Genomic DNA, 22728 nt, shown 5'->3' on the forward strand with positions numbered 1-22728 from the left:
GCCAGATGTAGGAAGCCTTTTGCGCCTCTCAAACGGCGAAAAACGCAGTTTGCGAGGCGCAAAAGGCCTTATGCGATGCAGAATCACATTTTGCGAGTCGGAACCGACTCGCAAAATGTGATTCCGACTCGCAAATAGGAAGGGGTGTTCCCTTCCTATTTGCGACCGCATCGCGTCGTTGAGTTGCTTTGTGACCGCGAAAGTGGTCGCAAACCAACTCGCAGTTACCATCCACCTGAAGTGGATGGTAACTCATTCGCAACAGGGAAGGGGTCCCTATGGGACCCCTTCCCCTTTGTGAATGCCATAAAAAAGTATTTTTCAGAGCAGGCAGTGGTCCTATGGACCACTGCCTGCTCTGAAAAAAAACGAAACTAAATGGTTTCGGTATTTTTTCTTTTTGCAGCTCGTTTTCCTTTAAGGAAAACGGGCTGCAAAAAGAAAAGAAAAAACTGCTTTATTTAAAAGCAGTCACAGACATGGTGGTCTGCTGTCTCCAGCAGGCCACCATCCCTGTGAGTGCCTAGACTCGCTATGGGGTCGCAAACTGCGACCCACCTCATTAATATTCATGAGGTGGGTCTTTGCGACCCCATAGCGAGTCGCAGAAGGTGTCTGAGACACCTTTCTGCATTTCATTTTGCGAGTTGCAAATTGCGAGTCGCTAGTACTCACAATTTGCAACTCGCAAAATGAAACCTACCTACATCTGGCCCTTAGTCCTTCATAACTTTTTGTCCACATAAGCTATCCAAGCCAACTTTGCATCCTTTTTTTGCAACATCCTAGGGATTCTAAGGGTACCCAGAGTTTGTGGGTTCTCCTAGAGGAGACCAAGAAATTAGCCAAAATACAGCAAACATTTCATTTTTTAAAACAAATGGGAAAAAAGGACTGCCGAAGAAGGCGTGTGGTTTTTTCCCTGAAAATGGCATCAACGAAGGGTTTGCGGTGCTAAAATCACCATCTTCCCAGCTTTCAGGAACAGGCAGACTTGAGTCAGAAAACCACATTTTCAACACAATTTTGGCATTTTACTGGGACATACCCCATTTTTACAAATTTTTGTGCCTTCAGCCTCCTTCCAGTTAGTGACAGAAATGGGTGTGAAACCAATGGTGGGTCCCGGAAAGCTAAACATTTCTGAAAAGTAGACAAAATTCTGTATTCACCAAGGGGTCATTTGTGTGGATCCTACAAGGTTTTCCTACAGAAAATAACAGCTGAAATAAAAAAATATTGAAATTGAGATAAAAAAAACAGCAATTTTTCTCCATGTTTTACTCTGTAACTTTTTCCTGTTATGTCAGATTTTTTAAAGCAATATACTGTTACGTCTGCTGGACTCTTCTGGGTGCGGGGATATATAGGGCTTGTAGGTTCATCAAGAACCCTAGGTACCTAGAGCCAATAAATGAGCTGCACCTTGCAATGGGTTTTTATTCTATACCGGGTATACAGCAATTCATTTGCTGAAATATAAAGAGTCAAAAATAGGTATCAAGGAAGCCTTTGTATTTCCAAAATGTACACAAGATAAGGTGTTGAGAAGCAGTGGTTATTTGCACATCTCTGAATTCCAGGATGCCCATACTACCATGTGAATTACAGGGCATTTCTCAAATAGACATTTTTTTACACACTGTCTTACATTTGGAAGGAAAAAATGTAGAGAAAGACAAGGGGCAATAGCACTTGTTCTGCTACTCTGTGTTCCCTCAAGTCTCCTAATAAAAATGTTACCTCACTTGCGTGGGTAGGCCTAATGCCAGAGACAGGAAACGCAACATGGACACATCACTTTTTTACATTGAAAACTGAAGTGTTTTTTGGAAAGTGCCTAGCTGTGGATTTTGGCCTCTAGCTCAGCCGGCACCTAAAGAAACCTACCAAACCTGTGCATTTTTTAAAACTAGACACCTAGGGGAATCCAAGATGGGGTGACTTGTGGGGCTCTCACCAGGTTCTGTTACCCAGAATCCTTTGCAAACCTCAATATTTGGCAAAAAACACTTTTTCCTCACAGTTTGGTGATAGAAAGTCCTGGAATCTGAGAGGAGCCACACATTTCCTTCCTCCCAGCATTTCCCCAAGTCTTATGATAAAAATGGTACCTCACTTGTGTGGATAGGCCTAGTGCCCGGGACAGGAATAGACCACACAACGGTCAATGCTGGTCCTTACATGAGGGCAACTGTTGACCCTGGGGTGATCCATTCCTGACGCAGGCACTAGGTACAGGCACTCAAGTGGGGTAGCGTTTTTATCAGGACAGGTGGGGAAACACTGTAGTTTGTGTAATAGAAATGCAAGAAAAAATAGAGTTTTTATTGAACATTTCAGCTTTGCAGGGTATTCTGGGTAAGACAGCTTTGAGGAATCCACACAAAGCACACCTCTGTGGACTTCCCCGGATTTCTAGTTTCCAGAAATGTCTGAGTTTGGTATGTTTCCCTATATGGCCGCTGAGCCCAGGACCAAAAACGCAGGTGCCTGCCACACCAAACCAGTTTGTTTTGTGACAGATCATTTTGATGTCTCCACAATACGATTTGGGTGGTGGAATTTGGGGCTGAACTAAATTGGGGAGCTCCCAAGAGAGCACTCTCTCTGTGCTTGCCGCTGCATGCACCTGCTCCCTGGGTTCGGCTAACCCGTTATTGTCCCGCTGCACAGACTGTGCTTGCGAAGGTACAACATGACTGTCCTCATCACCTCCCTCACAGGAAGAGGAGTTATCGAATGGGACTCCTCTGACTGAAAAAATCACTCCCAGAGTCTGCGCCATTGTCTTATCCCTCAGATGCTGTCTCAGTATCTGCTGTCCCAGTCTCTGATCCTACGTCAGAGCTGTCCCCTATAACCAGAGTTAGGGCTTGAGCAGCAGTCATCCAACGAGATGCCATCTCTGCTACTGGCTAAACTGTCGCTCTAAAACACAAGCCTAAGTAGACAGTCACAAAATTACTGGTGGGTGTATGTGAGATATCTGTAACAGCAGAGGTCATCCTACCTTCGCTTCTTCCCTCAATCAGCATGTTCTCTCAAGACACTCAAAAAAACAAAAAAGACACACTATTACTTCACCTTGTCACATACCAATCATCACAGTCTTTAGCGCCTCTAGCACCCAGTCTAACAATCATTATTGGTGTTCCCACTCCCATGACCTCCTCCTCAGATTCCCTCACTACCACCTAGCAAAAGTTCCCTTCATCTCTTCATAGCCCCCCCGCACATACATTTCATTTGTATTATAGCGCAGGTAAAGGTTGGCTTTACTAATCCACTCAGCTATTCACATATTATACAGTTTGTATCCTTTCAGTAGGCATATAAAACTTCTGCGCTACTTTATGGCATCAAAACTGCCACTAGACAAAAGTCAAATCCTTTTCTAGCAGAAACATAATCACAAGAGTTACTTGACTTTTTTTATTGCTGCCTAAAAGCTACATATGAAACGCGTCAGTAGAAGTATGTGCATTGCTTTGAAGACACAAGCTGCAACTGCAAGTGAACTAGATATATATATACATATATATATGTATATATATATATATATATATATACATATATATATATATATATATATGCAAAAAACAAAGGAGAACTCTGGGAAGTTCCCAAATTTAGGTGGAGAGCAGCTCTAGGAAGGAGCACCCTGCAACACCAGCGACACTCTAGATTTGCTCACCTCAAATGTCTGCTTATCTAGCAAAGTTCTTAAGCATAGGATCACCACAGTGCTATGTGATATACATCTATATATTTTTATAACAGCTATATGGATTCCTTGGGGGCCATAGTGGCCCCCAGGGAAACACCACAGCTGTTAAAAACAATTATTGGCCCCCCAGGGGGTCGCCCTGCTCACGGCAACCCCCTGTCCATTTAATGAAAAAAACATTTTTTTTAACACCTCTGGGGGGTGGAGGGGGTGGCATCGGGTGCAAAAGGGGGGATGGAGGGGTCGGGGAGACACAGAAGATATTCCGTGTCTCCCGGATTATTTTTTAATAAAAATAAAAGTGGATTTTTTAAACCCCTTCCTGGTGTCGGCCAATGGTTGTGAACCGCACCACTGAGGTAGTGTGGCCAATGGCCGCACTAAAACGGTTAGCAAATTGTATTGAATGTTACACTAACCATGCTTCACCCAAACCTCAGTACAGGCTCACATACTGCGAATCTTGTTTTGTGGTTTGAAAAATGAAAAGTAAAGCAATGAAATAGGCTTGGTTGGCAGGTTGCCCATGCAGAGGATAGAGGTGATGTTGCTTAGATAACCTACCCTTGAGAATTAGTTTACACATTTGTAGGGAGCGCTCAGGAGTAAGTGCTAACTATGCAGTGAAGCTCTGCATTATCTGGGCCGGCCACTGATGGGTACTAAAGCAACAGGACTGAGATTATTTATTTAATATTCATAGGTGCCACATGCTAAGGGGTTAAGAGAAAGTAGTATGCTCATGTCAGAAGGTCCCTTTAAAAGACCTCTGCAGGAAATGTAAAACAACTCTGATTTAGGAGTAAAATGAAATCCTATCGCTCTTTTGTCCACAGTACAAACAGGGTACCCGTATTGCACCTTATCCTGTGGGGTATCTGTGACTAGTTGGAGCTTGTGTAGAATTAGGAGAATTTACTCACAATATGATTCGTACTTGCATTCATTTTCACCCATCTGCTCGTTTTGAGATGGGGAAATAGGCTTTGTAAACTAGCGAAGTTAACCTGTAAAACATTGCCTTAAAACAACCAAGATAAAAGGACAGCTTTAGGGAAGATCAAAGTTTCAAAATTATTACACATGTTGAATGAATAGAAAATGTACATGTGCATTAGTATTACGAAAATATAAATTTAGTTTTTTTTTCCTGACACCTTGACTCACCCGTAGATGGCCTCCAGGAAGAAAGACTGTCCCCTAATTTTGCTGGTGCTAAACAGGATTCGAGAGCCTACCCTCCCTTTTTATACATGGTTAAATTGGCTATAGCTCAATTGACATATTTAACTTGCCGTAAAGTGCCTAATATATGGTGAATACACTCAGGGCCTGGTCGTTAAATGCCACCAGTGGACTGCAGCAAATGCGGTACCATCCAGAGGACTGTCCTTTGAAACATGCTTCGGGCCTACCCTTTGTAGCCTGGCTTCAGCAACCCAAAATCTACTGTACAGGTCTGTCGAAATAATTATCTGTAAGCAAGAAACATTGCTTTTAAATATTAATGCCACACTTAAGTACACCTTGTTGCCCACAATGTTGTGTGGGTTTGGGGCACCCCTAAAATGTTATAACTTAAAGGTCACCTCAATAACACCCACAGGTGTGTGGATCGGAGAAAATGTTATACCTCAATTTCATGAGGCAATGTGTCCCAAGATAAAGTATGAAACAGCAAATCAAAGTACTGTTAATTAAAGAATGACAGACTCAATACATAAGCACTGTCCGAATGCGCCCTGTCTGCTGGACGACCCCCTCTGTGCTAGCCGAGTCCTATATTGTAGCACTGTTTCCATCGGATTGACCGGCAGGAACACGTATTACAAAGTTCCCGCCATGGCGATGGTGTCCTCCCTGTGAGTTTGGCAGTCCAGTAAAGGGACCACCAAACTCGTAATGAGCCTATTAGTTTGAAATGAACAGCAAAATCAGCAAGAAATCATACAGCATTCCTAGTAGCATCAGAACGTTATCTGGCTAACCATAGAATCCAAGAGTTTATATAGAAAATCTTCTCATGGAGCAAAATGAAAATTGCAGCTCTGTCATGGTGTGAACAAAAGAATACAATTTCAGCAAATCAGAGCACTGAAAAATTATAGCGTCATACTATCTTTCCACCTAAGCGCTATCCCACTACATGATTATTGATTCAGCGCCCGATATGTTAATCTTATCCGGGGATAGAAGAGCAAAGAAGTGAGAAAACAACAGTAACCTATTGTGAATGAATGCATACAGTGAGAAGGTGGAAGAAACCTTGAAAGGTTGAAACATTACTGAGTCCATACTAGAGAGACGCTACTCAAGATCAATGTAATTCAGAAATAAACAAACATAACTTTGCTTGACTCTGTGCAGCAGCAATAATAAAAAGTGAATGTGAGGGTGAGACCATCCATTATGAACAAAATCATGTCAAGGCCTAGCTAGCATAAGCCAAGAACAGGCACTTTAACATGTCATAGCAAAATTGTTTCAAAGGCAATAACATTATATAAGTCTACACATATGAATCTGAATGTATATCCATATCATGTTCATTGGTAGCTATGCACACATTTTTATAAATGTACAAAAACATTTACAGTAGGGTACCTGATGTTTAAAAGTAGAAAATATGTGAAAATAAAGTTGGCCTGTTCCTTCTGTTACTAGCCCCCAAAAGCTATTTTAACTGGCAGGGTTGTGTCTGGATCTTAGAAAATATCCACTTGCAGATTATAAACATTTATTTGCAACGTTTGATAGGAAATGGCAAAAATAGTAATTGAAGTACTATTTTTGATATTTAGTAAAAAGTCTACATTTTTGGTGAAGTTTCATTTTTAATGAACAATTACAAAATTAACTTTTAGAATATTACCCTTTTCCTGACTGAAGATCCTGGAGACTAATTTGTTTGACATTACTGAGGTGTGAAAATTGCCTCCAGAGCAGAACAATAGCCTGGATGTGGGAGGAAGTGTTTTGCTTTTCTGTGTAGAAGAACAGAGTTAGTGTGTATCTGGGAACTTCATTAACTTGTAACTGGCACTGAGTTAGAACTCTTTTCTACCACCTATAAAAATATGCTAACAATAAAAAAAAAGAAAAATAATACATACAGACAATAAATAAATAAATGTAAGAACAAACAAATAATATTTCCAATCCAATAACTTACATAAATGTTAAAATTACTGTTAAACAAATAGAACACACATATAAGGTACATATAAACATTACATTTCACAATAAGGTTTACCAGAATACCCTAAACTAACTAATACATATTACACTTTAATACACTAATACAACATCCAATTACAAACAGTTGCCTATTGAGGTCTAAAAACCTACCATCACCAGCAAAGCCATAGAAACTAAGTTTAAAATAGGTTTACCTGAACCGGACGCTAGCAAGGGGAAACTGTGATTGCAAACTTCACAAACAGCCCAAATAACAAAGAAAGACTATAAAATCAAAGAAACTGAGAAAAGATGCAGAAAAATTAAAATAAAAGAACTTCCATTCCACAGATATCAATATTTTCTGTGTTACAAAATGTACAAAATGTTTTATGTATAAATAGGAGAACTTCTGATAGTAATGTAAAATTATTTTTTAGAGCTGTTTATATATTATGATTTAAAATGTGAGCATGTGAAAAATACAAACAAACGCTAACAGTTTATGAATATTACATTTATTATTCCCAATAGATTCATAGCCAAATTAAAAAAGTGTACTAATTTGGGAAAGTATAACTTATTACTCACATTTCAAACTACACCACCACATTGAGGAAAATTAACTTTGGGGTGGGGGGCAGATTTACTATTCTCACTCCAAACTAAAGCACATTAGGAAAAGTGTTGAACTTTGTGGAGGGGGGTAACATTTACTATTCCCACTGCAAACTTAAGCACACTGAGAAAAGTGTTGGACTTTGGAGGTTTAATATTTATTATTCCTTCTCCAAACCCAACAACATTAGGGAAAACTGTTGAACTTGGCGGGGGGTTCATTATTTGCACTTCAAACCTAACCACATTGGAATATGTGTTGAACTTTGGGAACTTCAGATGGACTAACTACAGATATAACCACATTGGGGAAAATGTTGGACTTTGGAGAAAAGGGGCCAGGTCAAAGGTACTATTCCCAATAAAAAATTAATCACATTAAGGAAAGTGCTGTGATACATTTTCTAGAGTGTCCACAATACAGCCTTCTAAAGCCTTTTCAGACCCCCGTGCACTAAGGACTTTGTCGATGTACTAAGCCAATACAAAAAACCAGTTGGACTGCAACCACCCTACCACCCACTGAGCAATATTTGAGTGTGATGCAATTCAGGTGATGATCAATACTGAAAGCTGTCACAGGGATCATTAGTGGAAACAAAACCCTCTTTAAAAATAGAAATGCACACTCAAGAACACTAGGATACACTGGGTATATTTTAAGGATGTTTTTAAAAAAAAAACTGCTATCACAATGTTAATAGGAATTATGATCAAAACAAATAGAATAGTAGCTGCAATGTTTATGAGAAGCGTGAACAGCAAAATTGTGACATATTTGTTAAGGCATAACACTTTCTTTATGTCAATATTTATAATACCACCGTCATCTCTTTGATTAACTAACACCAAAGAAAGGGTTTAATTTGAGTTTCAAAGAGCTAACACACCTGCATACCTGTTTTGAACAATAAGATTAAAGTTCAATGTAATAGCATCACCTGCTATTCTCATATGTGTTGACAGTGCAGCTGATAAGCCCAGCAAGCAAAGGTTAAATGTGCCTCCCCCATTAGCCTTAAGCAAAAGTATATGATACAATTCAACATGGCTTGTGGCATGAAGTTCCTCTCTCACTCATCACACTCTGTTCTTATATAATATTATCCAATAATTATTAAATCTTTTAGAATAAACAATTAGCAAAAACGCTGCTAACCTTTTACTTATTTGCATTCCGTGAAACTGTGCACCTATTTGAATAATAATAATCAAGGAACAATATCATAGACTGTTGTGGGTCAATTTTTAGTTAATCGTTTGGGCACAGTGATAGCTTACCTTAGGCTTGCGGCCTGTGCCCTTTTACCTAGTTATCATGCTCTGTAGACCTGTATTCATTTTTATTCATTTTATTTCAGATTCTTTATTGGCAATATTTTTTATTTCAGTATCAGCCGCTTCTAAATAAACAATACTAGGAAAAGTGCTCTATGTTTAGATTTCAAAGTTAACTATTACCACAAATTTATAATAGACATTACACTAAAAAGAATACATTGCAAAAATCAATTTCAATTATCCCAAAAAAGAAAACGGCACAACATAAAAAGCAAAAGGAGAGTTCTACTGAAAAAAAAATAAAAAAAACACTATTTACTATAAATTTCAAATTCATAACTATGTTATTTTTCAATTATGTCATCAAATTACTGTAACTTAAAATTCACTGTCACAAAAACACATGTTTTTATATAAACATTTTTTTTGGATTCTTAAGAAAACATACCAATCATATTGCAGCATTGTCACATTACCACCACATTGACTAAACAAGCTTCTCACCGTTACATACGATTTTAAACAGTGCATCCCCTCCAGACCCCTATTGGAGCACCATTGTAAAATCAGAGTTGCTTGAAACTAGGAAGGCCTCACCTTACCACTTGTTCCACATTCTGACATATTTCGTTGGACATCCTCATGCTTCGTAAACCTGCCTTTCCTTGCAAAGCAGACCAGTCCACACCATGGCACCATTGAGATGTTGTGGGAGGCTCTGAGCTTTTCCAGTGATTTGCTATATCTCTTTTCGCCACCATAGTTGCTGTCCCCAACAATAGCCTGTCCGATCATAAACCACCCACACCCTCAAACACTCCCAACAAGAGTAGTAAGGGAAAAAGCTCCACCTCCCAAACTAGGACAGTGAATAGTTCCGTAGTCACTTCTTCCCAAATGCTCCTAGCAGTGCTTTCATCTCAAGAAGACTGTATTCCGGAAGGTACGTGCCCCATGATATGTGTGCAGTCAGGGTGTGGCATAGTTGTAACTACTTACGAAATTGGGACATCAATAGTGTATAGGTGTTGCGGAGATCCTGGAAGGAACATATGTGGGTTTCAGCCCAAATATCTCCGAACTGGGTGATGCCAATAGTATCCCACTGACCGAATCTCTCCAACAATGCCAGCTCCCTCAGCCAGTTACTGTACCACAATGGTGTTTTCTGGGTTAGACCCAGCACTGCCCTCCAGGCCAAGAGGTACATTCTGTGCCACTTCCGGCATGATAGTCAATCAACCTCACAATAGAGCATAGCAAACAATCGGGGGAACTCCAACTTGGCCAGCTCACCCTGATAGGCCGGGTCGGACCAGCTACCATTAAACCAATTGTTTATGACAAGAATTTAAGTAGCCGGAAAGTATAATTAAAGGTTGGTCATGCCAAGACCTCCATTGTAGGGGGCACGCAGAGGCAAGCCCTAGAGTTGTGCCTAGGCAAGGCCTAGAATTGTGCCACAAGAAGTCCGCCACAACCAAGTTTAGCTCATGGAAGAGATGGTGGGGTAGCATTAGAGAAATATTTTGAAAGAAATATAAGGACCATTGTAACACCATCATTTTATAGAGGGTAATCCCACCCATGACATTCAACGGGAGAGATTGCCACTTCTTGAGGCCCATTTTAACCCGGCAAATCAAGGGGATAATGTTGAGGGACCAGGTCAGTTCAGATTATAGTGCCACATGAATACCTAAGTGTTGAAAACTCGCATGACGTATGGGAATAGAGTTTTGCCACTTCTGTTGGAAAGGAACCTACCTCCGCTGCCTTTCAAGAAATATTCAGCAGGTAGGGATGAGAAGGTCCCTACAGTTAGGATAGTACTCCATGGGATAGCCATCAGTGCCCAGTATCTTCCTGGATACCACTGCCAAGATAGCCGCATTAATTTTCTCAAGTGTGATGGGCTGATCTAGATCCTCTTGCACAAGGAGAGAGAGATGAGGAAGGGGCAGCTCATCAAGGAGAGAAGAGGTTGTTTATGCCTGGGGTTGGGGGACCACGTTGTATAAACATGCATAGTAATCTGCTAATGTCTAACCCAGGGCTGCATGATGAAACTCTCCCAAACAGTCCCTGATCTCTGGTACCACCCTCCGCATCAATGGGTGGGAGGCAAGCCAGTATTATAACTTACATTCTTATCTCCCCAGCAGTAGACATGAGCTGTGTTTTCCTTCCATATTTGTTTCACTTCATCAAGGTAAGCAATGTGTTTCTTTTCAGAAACCATTGCCAACTACCTGAAGGGCTCATGTTGAGGCTCTGTCAGGATTTGTGCTTCCAGTCTAAGGGCCTGTGCCTCAGGTTGGACTATACAGTAGTTTCTGGTCTTCTACTTCTGACAAAGGAGACCCCTGGCAAAACTTCAAATGATGGCTTTGCTCGCAGCCCACCCTGTACCTACTGCGCTCACAGTACCTTCATTAGAGTCAAAGTATGCCTGGAGTTCCTATTCTATTCCTCCAGCATACATCTCATCCTGGAGGTGCCAGGGACTGAGACTCCACATAGGGTGTGTGGTGTTTACAATTGCGCTCCACCAGGCGTGATCAAATATTCCCTGTGGGTGACTTTGTATTTGATTAGTGGAAAGCCAGCCTGCAGCATGCACCAGGACCATGTCTATTAATGCATGTGTGTGGTGAGCAGCTGAGGTATGTGTGTATTGGTTTGTTCTATGGTTCCAGAATCTCTGTTAGAAATGGGGTCTTTAGGTGGCAGTCGGTTTGCACCCTGTCCAAGTAGGGACTCTCACTCTAGTCAGGATAAGGGAGCTACCCGCTCAGATAACCACTGCTCACCCCCTTGGTAGCTTGGCACAAGCAGTCAAGCTTATCTCAGAAGCAATGTGTAAAGCATTTGCACATAACACACAGTAATACAGTGAAAACACTACAAAAGGACACCACACCAGTTTTAGAAAAATAGCCAATGTGTATCTCTGTAAAACAAGACCAAAACAAGAAAAATCCATTATACAGCAATACAGATATAAATTTTGGAAGAATTAAATTAAAAATACAGTTCCCTGAAGTCGATAGCTCCATATGGGGCTATCACGGCGTTGCGATCAACAAAATCAACAGTCTAGGCCGGCCGTGGCATTGCGGGCCAGCCATGGTGTCGGGAAGACCCTCAAACAGTACCTTGGAAATGTAGGGTGTTGTGATCCTTGCAATGAGTTCCGGAGAGCGGCATCACTGGCGTTGGTTCCAGAGTCTGTGAGGAGGTCGTCCGGCCCTTGAAGTCACACGCGTTGCAGATTGGGCTCCAGGTTGACAAAGCCAGGAGCGCTGGCGTGGATGGCATCGGGGCTGCGCTGTGAAGCGGGATGATGCGACGTGCATTGCACATAGGTCACGGTTCAGGCAGCAGCTTGGTCACGGCATCCAGTGGCATCGGTGAGACCAGGGCTGCGGTGTGAAGTAGGGAGGTGCGACGTGCGGTGTCACCAGGTCACGGTGCAGGCAGCTGCATTGTCAATGCTGAAGTGCCGTCATTGGTAGGCCCAAGAGGGTGGTGCAAGATGGGCTCTGTGCGGGGGTCTATGGGTCATTGTGCAGACAGGGGCATCTGTTGACAACACTGGAGTCGATGGTGCTGATTTTGGTGGGCTGGGCTGCAGTGCGGAATGGGACGGTGCTTCCTCACCTCACTAGCGGTGTGCACAGGCCACGGTGCAGAGAGCGGCGTCGGTGTCAGCAGAAGTGGCATCATTGGGGATGTCCAGGCTGCGGTGTGAGCAAGGCAATGCCGGAGTGTGGGGCCCACAGGTCGCGGTGCGAGCAGCGACTTGGTGAAGTCATCCGATGATGGCATCGGTGTGACCAGAGTCACGGTGCGAAGCGGGGCAGTGCACTTCTGTGCGGCATCGGCAGGTCATGGTGATGGCCAGCGGCATCATTGACGGCGTTGTGGTGGTTTTTCCTCATCAACAGCACAAAACACACAGTTCCCGGTGCTGCAGGTCGAGGAAACTGAAGTCTTTAGTGTCCCCGAGACTTCCAACAGGAGGCAAGCTCTACTCTAAGCCCTTGGAGCACTTTCTCAAGCAGGATTAACAGCAAAGTTCAACCTTTGCACTCTTTTAAGGCAGAAGCAGCAACTACAGGCCAATCCGGCAAAGCAACACAGCAAAGGGACAGTACTCCTCCTCCAGTTCTTCAGCTCTGCTCCCTGGCAGAGGTTCCTCTTGATTCCGAAAAGATTCTAAAAGTCTGGGATTTTGGGTCAACTACTTATATCTCTTTCTGGCTTTGAAGTTGCCCAACTTCAGAGGAAAGTCTCTGCTATTGACAAGATCCTGCCTTGCCCAGGCCAAGCCCCAGACACACACCAAAGACTACATTTTGTGAGGGCAGGCACAGCTCTTTCAGGTGTAAGTGACCACTCCTCCCTTCACACTAGCCCAGATGGCCCATCAGGATATGCAGGCTACACCCCAGCTCCCTTTGTGTCACAAACAGCCCAACTGTCAGTATGATCCAGACGTGGAATATACAAGCAGGCAGAAGCACAGAATGTGACGCTGTGCCCTACCGCAGCACTCCTTGTTCTGGCCGCCGCTCCAAGTATCGCCACGCCTGCATCGCCGTGGCCCACGTTTTTGTGTTTCTATTTTTGCGGCACGGCCCAGGAAGCACATTTCGTGCTCCAGGTTGCACCGCTGCCCCAGCCTGCTTCCCTGATATTTACCCTTACTTACCTGGGTACTATCCTCTTCTTTAACTTCATTTATTTCCTTGTTCTGGTGTCCATATTGTCTTTCTTCTTGGTATTCTTTTTCCCAGCATGCCTTTTTCTTTTTCCTTTTCTACTGGTACTTTTTTCCTATTCTTTTCTATTGGGCCTTTCCCAATCCAAGATAGTGTCGCTCTTTCTTCCTGTTTGTCACTTCCTGTTTCTTGGAATACAAACCCTTCAGTTCTTGTCTTCCTTGCAATGCAAACACTTCCTCTTGGTGGTGATCCTCTGTCCAGTTTCTCTGTGTTTTCTCCAGTTCCTGTTGCTCTTTGCAAGAGATATTTAAATGTTTTCCTTTTTTAAAATTATTTAGTTTTTCTCTTTTTCAGGAGTTCCGGTGTAGAGGCTTTTTCTCACATTTTTGGGTTTTGCCTCTGGGGCTCCTTCTTGAAGGTACGGTCTGCTTTGGCATTCCCTGTTCAGCAGCATTGTGGCTACTAGAAAGGGTCGCCCCTATCTTGGTCTGTCCAGAACAAGTAGAAGACCGGGTGCTCCTTCAGGTTCTTCAGCTAAAGGTGATAAGCGACGTGCAGACCATGACAGATTGCAATGCCAAAAGAATCTGCGTTGTAAGACAACCATGGAAGGACCACAGGATGATGTCGTAGAAAATGCTAAAGCCATGTTTCAGACAGTGCAACAACAAGCTCAAGAATTACTACAGTTGCGGGCTGAGAATATCGCACTACCACAAGTCTTGTCTTCCCGACCTGTGGATTTACCTCCTGTGTCCATCTCGACACCTCGATATTCCGGGGATCTGTGTAAGATAAAGGAGTTTCTGGACTCTCTGACAGTTTTCTTTGCCTTTCGACCGTTACAATTCTCATCTGACAAGGCCAAGGTGGGTTATTTAATCAGTGCCTTATCTGGCCCCACACGAACGTGGGCGATCCCCTTGGTCTCTGCTGAATATCCTGTCCTAAAAAACTATCCTGCTTTTTTTAAACTCTTAAAGCAGATGTTCGAGGGACCCAGGTTGGAGGCAGCTGCTGAAGAAGCATTATGTGATATACAGCAAGGCAATAAGGATGTCTTAATATATATAACCCGCTTCAAACAGTTAGCAGCTGAAACCACTTGGGTAGAACACACTTTTGTAACCCTGTTTCAACGTGGACTTCGAGAAGAAATAAAGAATGAATTGGTACATTCCACTCAAGCTAGATCTCTGAAAGAACTGATGGATCAAGCAATGAATATAGAGTGTAGATTGCGGGAACGTAAGATGGGAAAATGAAAGACTTGATTACTGTACCAGCCTGGAGCACTCCGTACTACAAGCCGACGTTCTGACGAAGTCCATCTTGAAGCACCTTGAAGCACCTAGATCTACTGAGGAAGAACCCATACAGATTGATCTAGTCCATGGTCCTTTATCCGACTCTGAAAAGGCGGACAGACGGCGAAAAGGTATTTGTCTATATTGTGGCAAAGCTGGTCATCTGATCCGAAGTTGTTCTGTCCGTCCTTCCAGGCCTTCGTGAAATACCAACACCCGCCCCCTGTGAGAAGGAAGGGGACAGGAGGAGAAGATGTACCTTCAATATGTTCCTCCAGAGAGAATTTTTCCACCTTGTTTATATTATCCGTTACGTTACAATGTTCACAAGGTCAGGTTTTGCTCTATTGGATTGTGCAGCCAGTGGTATATATTTGGATGAGACCTGGGCCAAAGAGAGAGGTATTCCACGAGTTCCTAAAGAAACACCGGAACAAGTACACACAGTTGATGGTTCTCCTTTAACCTCAGGACCAGTGATGGAATCTACACCTACTCTTTGTCTGCGTTTTGGTAGGCACCAGGAAAACACTTTCGGTCTCATATCCTCACCAAACCATACTATGATTTTAGGAATACCCTGGTTGACTCGGCACAACCCTCATATCAATTGGGAAATAAGAACCATATCTTTGATATCTCAGTTTTGCCAACAGAATTGCTACTCCACAAGCTCCTATTGGTCTCCCAAAGGGTTAAGTCTTTCTCCCAAAGATAATGACTGCTCTATTAATATGATACAGGGAGTAACTAGTTGTTACTAGAAATACTATGATGTCTTCCAGAAGCCTAGCAAGCCTGTCTTACCTCCTCATCGTGTCTATGACTGTGCTATTCCGCTGATTCCGGAAGAAGTGGCTCCCTTTGGTCGGATGTATTCCTTGACGGAACAAGAAGAGAAGGTACTTAAAGAATACTTAGATGACAATCTACAGAACTGTTTAATTGTCCCCTCTTCATCTCCTGCAGGGGCTCCTCTTTTCTTTGTTCCAAAGAAAACAAAAGATTTGCGTCCCTGTGTTGACTTTCGTGAGCTCAACAAGATAACAATCAAGGATCGTTATCCCTTACCCTTGATTAGGGATATAGTGGACGCTGTCCAAGGAACCAAGATGTTTACTAAATTGGATTTAAGGGGTGCCTATCATCTCTTGCGTATCAAAGAAGGAGATGAATGGAAAACAAACTTTTGTACTCTATTTGGTCACTATGAATATTGAGTCATGCCATTTGTTCTAACCAATGCACCCTCTATATTCCAACGATTCATGGATTCTGTGTTTTCTGACTTATCGAATCATAGTGTGGTGATTTATCTGGATGATATCCTAATACACTCCCGTACTCCTGAACAGCATACTGAACATGTACTTCAGGTTCTGGAAAGACTCAGACAGAATCAACTATATTGTAAACCAGAAAAGTGTGAATTTAACAAGACTGAAGTACAGTATCTTGGATTCTGCATCAATCAGATGGGAATAGCTATGGGTCAAGACAAAGTACAAGCCATCTTGGACTGGCCCTCTCCATCTTCTGTTAAAGAAACCCAATGCATCCTAGGGCTCTCAAACTTTTATCAAGAGTTTATACAAGACTTTGCCCATCAACAAAATTTACTCACCCAGACTATCAAAAAAGAAAATCTGAAGAAGGGATTTGTCTGGACTGATAGTGCAGAAAAGGCCTTTCAAGAACTAAAACGATCCTTTAGCCAAGCAACTATATTGCAACATCCAGACACTATAAAAAAATGTATAGTAGTAACTGATGCTTCTGAGAGAGCCATTGGTGCAGCCCTACTACAAAGACAAGAAGACGATGGTTTGGAACATCCTATCTTTTACGTCTCCCACATAGCGACAGAAGCTGAATGCAATTATTCTATATTAGAACGAGAATTACTCGCTGTCAAGGTAGCCTGTAAAGAATGGAGACATTGTTTAATGGGAACTAAAGAACCATTTGAAGCAAGAACTGACCATCGTGATCTACAAAGTCTCAGGAGCTTCCAATGCCGAAACAGCCGTCAAGCAAGATGGGCCTTCTTTTTCAACCAATACAACTTCGTTATAATCTACATTCCCGGATCCCAGAACTTAGTGGCTGATGCATTATCCTGTTGTTATCCTGAAAGCACCAACACCTCCTTTCCAAACATCATCAAATCCAGTTGAATCATCGGGGTCACTCAGTCCTTTCTTGATCGTTTAAAATCAGAATACCAGTACCTTCCACCAGAAGAGTGGAATAAATTGAATCCTCAACTACAAAAGGATCAGTACTACTTCTATTATCTAGACGCTCTCTTCTTGCCTACTAGGAAAGTACAAACCGAAGCATTACAGATGTGCCCTGATTCTCCCGTAGCTGGGCATCGTGGAGTTAAAAAAGACCCAGGAGCTGCTTCAACGTTCCTTTTGGTAGCCTACTCTTAAGAACGATGCTGAAACTTATGTAACAGAATGTCCTGTGTCTGCCCAAACCAAGACACCCCGAACCAAGCCAGCAGGATCATTGATGCCCTTACCTGTTCCTTCAGCTCCATGGCGCACCCTGTCTACAGATTTCATATGTTCACTACTGTATTCTTCAGGTAATCATGTCATCATGGTAACTGTTGATTCCTTCACCAAGATGGCGCATTTTACAGCCCACAACTCCTGAAATGAGTCGTATATTCATGCAGGATATTTTTCGCCTCCATGGCCTCCCACAAAGGTTATTTCAGATCGAGAACCACAATATGTGTCACGTTTTTGGAAAGCTTTTTGTGCCCTACTGAAAATTGATATATCACTTTCATCAGGATTTCATCCACAAACCAACGGTCAAACTGAATGTTTGAATCAAGAACTCCAACAGTATTTACGTTGTTTCTGTAATGCTACTCAAAGTAACTGGTTGGAATTCCTTTCTCTAGCTGAATTTTCCTACAATAATACAGTGCATAGCGCAATTGGGTCAACACCTTTTTATTGCACCTATGGGTTCCATCCTAAGGCTTTTTCCACTATTCCTCGTAGATCTCCGTCTGTTCCTGCAGTTACTTCATTTGCATGATGAATTTGCCATATTCAGGACCTAATCCATACCACCCTATTGGCTTCCAAACAGACTATGAAAAGGAAGGCGGATCGTCAACGTCAGGTGGCACCTTCAACCAGGAAACAAAGTATGGGTTTCATCTAAATTTCTGCCCTCTCGTTCCTCACAAAATAAGTTCAAGCCCCATTTTTATGGCCCTTTTCGGATACTACAGTTGTTGAATCCTGTTGCTGTTTGTCTACGGTTGCCTCCAACTTGGAAGGTTCATCCAGTGTTTCATGTCTCACAGTTAAGACCTTTCGTTCCTGATCCATACCTCTGACATTTTCAATGTCCTCCTCCCCTCTCAGTGGATGCCCATCCTGAGTATTAGGTGCAAGAGAGCTGTGATTCGTGATTTTTTCGGAACAAACTGCAGTTTTTTATCCACTGGAAGGGTTATCCCCTCAGTGACTGTCCTTGGGAGTCCATGCACCCCGTTTGGTTTGTATTTTTTATTCTCATTTTCCTTACAAACCTGGGGCCTCGGGCGTGGACCTACTGTGACGGCGCGCTCTACCGCGGCGTCCCTTGTTTAGGCTGCATTCGGGCCTCCACTCTGACTATTGGAGCGCCGGTATCGCCACAGCCCGCGTTTTTGTGTTTCTATTTTTGTGGCACGGCCCAGGAAGCACATTTCGTGCTCCAGGTCATGCCGCTGCCCCAGCCTGCCTCCTTGATATTTACCCTTACTTGCCTGGATACTATCCTCTTCTTTCTTCCTTTTTTTCTTCTTCTTTTCCTCCAACTTCATTTATTTCTCTGTTCTGGTGTCCATGTTGTCTTTCTTCTTGGTGTTCTTTTTCCCAGCATGCCTTTTTCTTTTTCATTTTCTACTGGTACTTTTTTCCTATTCTTTTCTATTGGGCCTTTCCCAATCCAAGATGGTGTCACTCTTTCTTCCTATTTGTCACTTCCTGTTTCTTGGTATATGAGCCCTTCAGTTTTTGTCTTCCTTGCGTTGCAAACACATTGGTGGTCATCCTCGCTCCTGTTTCTCCGTGTTTTCTACAGTTCCTGTTGCTCTTTGCAAGAGATATTTCGATTTTTCCCTTTTTTTAAATTATTTTGTTTTTCTCTTTTTCAGGAGTTTCGGTGTAGAGGTTCTTTTGCCACATTTTTTAGTTTTTCCTCTGGGACTCCTTCTTGAAGGTACGGTTTGCTTTGGCATTCCCTGTCAAGCAGCATCATGGCTACTACAAAGGGTCGTCCCTATCTTGGTCTGTCCAGAACCAGTAGAAGACCGGGTGCTCCTTCAAGTTCTTCAGCCAACAGTGGTAAAAGACGTGCAGACCGTGACATAGAATGGTTAAGCAAGAAAATGCTCACTTTCTAAAAGTGACATTTTCAAACAGACAATTTAAAAAACAACTTTACCAAACAATGTATTTTTAAATTGTGAGTTCAGAGACCCCAAACTCCTCATCTCTATCTGCTCTCAAAGGGAAACTGCACTTGAAAGTTATGTAAAGGCAGCCCCCATGTTAACCTATGAGAGAGATAGGTCTTGCAACAGTGAAAAACGAATTTGGCAGTATTTCACTATTGGGACATGTAAATTACCTGTCCTACCTTGTAAATGCACTGTGCCCTGCCCATGGGGCTACATAGGGCTTTCCTTAGGGGTGCCTTATATGTGTAAAAAGGGAAGGTTTTGGCCTGGCAAGTAGGTACACTTGCCAAGTCGAACTGGCAGTTTAAAACTGCCCACACAGACACTGCAGTAGCAGGTCTGAGACATGTTTACAGGGCTACTCATGTGGGTGGCACAATCAGTGCTGCAGGCCCACTAGTAGCATTTGATTTACAGGTCCCAGGCACCTCTGTGCACTTTACTAGGGACTTACTAGTAAATCAAATATACAATCAGGGATAAACCAATCAACAGTACAATGTATACAGAGAGTACATGCACGTTAGCACTCGTTAGCAGTGATAAAGTGCCCAGAGTCCTGAAGCCAAAAAAAACAGGTAGAAAAATAGGAGAAAGGAGGCAAAAAGATTGGGGATGACCCTGCAAAAAAGGGCCAGGTCCAACAGTCTCCATATGTCGCAAAGGCCCAGAGTGGTCATCCAGCTGAGCCAGTGCTCGGACAGGGTCATCCAGCTGAGCCAGTGCTCGGACAGGGCCCCAGTAGAGTCAGCTACAGGGTTTGGTACTGCATTAAAATCTCCTCCTATGAATGTGGGTCTTACAAGAAAGTTTGCAATGACCATGGTGAATGTGTTCAAGAAAGAATCTAGTGCACTGGGAGGAGCATATAGGCATAAAAGGTCCAGTGGGTGCCCCTCCAGAATTCTGGTAGGGGCAAGATATCTACCTTGAGGATCCAGCCATGCATGGGTTACAATCATGGGAAAAGTAAGGTGTAGCAGGATCATCTTCCCCCGGGAGCCTCTGGTGTAACCTACATGGAGCACCCAGAAATAACCTTGACGTGCAACTGAACACAATAACATGTCAAGTGTAGAGTTGTAGACTCCTCCATGTTCGAAGGATCGTTACCGTTTTAGGTGTATCCTGTGTGGGTTACATGTCTGCCCTCCGTGTGGTGCAGCAACCTATGTGCCGGAATGGAAAGACATCAGTGTGAAGCAGTTATAACAGTATATAGGGGGGAAAGAGCTAGATCTCCCTGTGCTCCACTCACTGGAGCTGCGGCATTTTCACCACCCTCCATCAGAGTCAGCCGGTCCAACTTATCCAGTGAGCCGGTGCTGAAAGAGGAAGAGGAGTCACTACTTCTGTGTCTTCTTTTCTGTGAGCTGGTGCGGATTAGTTTCCTCTGTTAGATGAGTATCTTGTGCAGTTGTGGCAATGCTATGTCCATCAGAGGGGGTTGGCTGCTAGGCCTAGGAAGTTGTTTCTCCTCCTTGAGCCACTTCCACGGCAATTCTGGTGTTTTAAAAAAGTGGATTTTATTTGTATGACCACTTTAAGGTTAGCTGTAAAAAGGAGTACATAGGAGATATTAAGGGCTCTAAGTATTTGCTCCACCGCTTCATAGGAAGTGCACTTCACCTGCACTTCTTTAGTGTAGTCCGGGAATATTAGGATGTTGGCATCCTCACAGCGACATTCTGATTGGGAACGAATCGCCCGTAAAATACCAACTCTGTCTCTAAAATTGAGGAAGTGAGTGATCATTAGCCAGTGAGGTCCACCCAGAGGTGGCTTTGGCATGAAGGCTTAGTGTGCCCTCTCCAATGCGAACCACGGTGATAGCCTGTCTGTGGGCATCCAGGACTTAATCCATTGTTCAAGGAATTCAGCTGATTTGGTGGATTCCTTGTCTTTTGGAAACTCCACAAACCTGAGATTATTGCACCAGGAGAAGTTTTCGGTGTCTTCGGCACAGTGATGCAACTCAGCCTTCTGGGAGAGCAGGCGTATAACTTTGAGTTTGAGGTCCGGCACTCCATCTTTGACTGTGGAAATTTGCTCCTCCACCTCTGTGATCCTACTAGTGGCAATCTGTAGGTCCCGTCAGAGGAGCACCACATCGATATGAACTTCCCCTGTCTTAGCTTTGACCACCTTTGAGAGTGCAGAATAGCTTGTAATATAATAGCAAGGTCACGTCCAGAGTTGCACCTTTTTCAGATGTCCCTCCACCATTCGCCTCCTGGCCTGTGGTAAATTGGTCAATGCGTGACTGCAAGGAGGGAGGCTTCAGGCCTTTGTCTTTACCCATGATCGAGCAGGATCCTCTCTGGAGAGGTTCTTAGGAGTGGCCCACTTACCGCAGAACGGCAGCACGCGCAGCCACACTCCATGTGATTGTTCTCAGCTGTGGGGGTAGCCGGCTTGTTGAGAGCACTGCTTTCCAGCCTGTTGCTGGAGGAGCCAGTTAGCCCACCTGTATAGTTGAACAAGAAAGTATTGGGTTCTTCAGGTGTTGTAATAGTTTATTTGTACAATCTGTGTGGTCGAGTCCCAATAATGGCTCCTCACAGTGGCTCTCCAGCTGCTGCATGGCTATAGGCCACCAGGGAGATGTTACTTATAAAGCTTGCACCCTTAAGGCATTTCGGGTTGAAGTAGCCAGCCTGGCACCGAGCCTGCAGCCTCCTCACCTGTCTTCACAGGGCTTGCTGCGCCCGCCACTCATGAGGGGAAAAAGAGGGGGGATGTGATATTCCATATTCTAGGCCCTCACTCACTCTTCAGAGCAAAGAGGTCTCTATTGGGCCCCGGTATAGCAATGGCAGTAGGCTCTCCTTCCGTCTTCGGGAGCAGGGAGGGGAGAAACCTAAATCCCGGCCACCAGCCAGTCCACGTGTGGCACTAGTCTCTGTCCCCCCTGTCGTTGGGCTGTGCCCACTTACTTCTTTTTTTTCTTGCCCATATAGGGCTCCTCTAAGGTCCAATTATGTCAGGTGTGGGGGGGAGGAATGCTCCCTGTCAGTCGTAAGCACCGACCACATCCATGCCAAAGTGGTGGCCTCTCAGGTCAGCACAGCTGTCCTGTCATGTTTATTTCTTCCAGTAGATCGTCCTTCAGGGGCCGAGGGGGTGCCCCAAGGTCATACTCATTGAGGCTACTGCAGAATTCCAGCTCTACAATGCCTCTAGGGTCAACCATACTCAGCAGTTCCCTGCTGGAAGGCCCCCCCCCCATGCCTCCATTTTGATTGTACTCAATGCAGCTACAGTTGCACATTGCCAGGAGCCAGCTGGAGCATTGCAGCCACTGGAATGGTGGCAGCTGGAAAAGGAGCTTTAATCCACCTGGTTACTGTCTCAAAACAGTGGATGACGGAAACACTACAGCAGCATTTTGCAGATTCCGGGCCC

The sequence above is a fragment of the Pleurodeles waltl genome, chromosome 1_1 (assembly GCF_031143425.1).
Source record: "Pleurodeles waltl isolate 20211129_DDA chromosome 1_1, aPleWal1.hap1.20221129, whole genome shotgun sequence".
In the NCBI taxonomy this organism is placed as follows: Eukaryota; Metazoa; Chordata; class Amphibia; order Caudata; family Salamandridae; genus Pleurodeles; species Pleurodeles waltl.